Raw genomic sequence first — 889 nt, 5'->3', positions numbered from 1 at the left:
AAGAAATAGAGGAAAACAATAGAATGGGAAAGACTAGAGATCTCTTCAAGAAAATCAGAGATACCAAGGGAACATTTCATGGAAAGATGGGCTCGATAAAGGACAGAAATGGTACGGACCTAACAGAAGCAGAAGATATTAAGAAGAGGTGGCAAGAATATACAGAAGAACTGTACAAAAAAAATCTTCACGACCCAGATAATCACGATGGTGTGATCGCTCACCTATAACCAAACATCCTGGAATGTGAAGTCAAGTGGGCCATAGAAAGCATCACTACGAACAAAGCTAGTGGAGGTGATGGAATTCCAGTTGAGCTATTTCAAATCCTGAAAGATGATGCTGTGAAAGTGCTGCACTCAATATGCCAGCAAATTTAGAAAACTCAGCAGTGGCCACAGGACTGGAAAAGGTCAGTTTTCATTCCAATCCCAAAGAAAGGCAATGCCAAAGAATGCTCACACTACCGCACAATTGCACTCATCTCACACGCTAGTAAAGTAATATGCAAAATTCTCCAAGCCAGGCTTCAGCAATATGTGAACCGTGAACTTCCTGATATTCAAGCTGGTTTTAAAAAGGCAGAGAAACCAGAGATCAAATTGCCAACATCTGCTGGATCATGGAAAAAGCAAGAGAGTTCCAGAAAAGCATCTATTTCTGCTTTATTGACTATGCCAAAGCCTTTGACTGTGTGGATCACAATGAACTGTGGAAAATTCTGAAAGAGATGGGAATACCAGACCACCTGACCTGCCCCTCAAGAAATCTGTATGCAGGTCAGGAAGCAACAGTCAGAACTGGACATGGAACAACAGACTGGTTCCAAAAAGGAAAAGGAGTACATCAAGGCTGTATATTGTCACCCCACTTATTTAACTTATATGCA

Source organism: Bison bison, unplaced genomic scaffold, assembly GCF_000754665.1.
Source record: "Bison bison bison isolate TAMUID 2011002044 unplaced genomic scaffold, Bison_UMD1.0 scf7180017864115, whole genome shotgun sequence".
NCBI classification, from domain to species: Eukaryota; Metazoa; Chordata; class Mammalia; order Artiodactyla; family Bovidae; genus Bison; species Bison bison.
The sequence above is the reverse complement of the archived record's forward strand: the minus strand, read 5'-3'. Positions refer to the sequence as shown.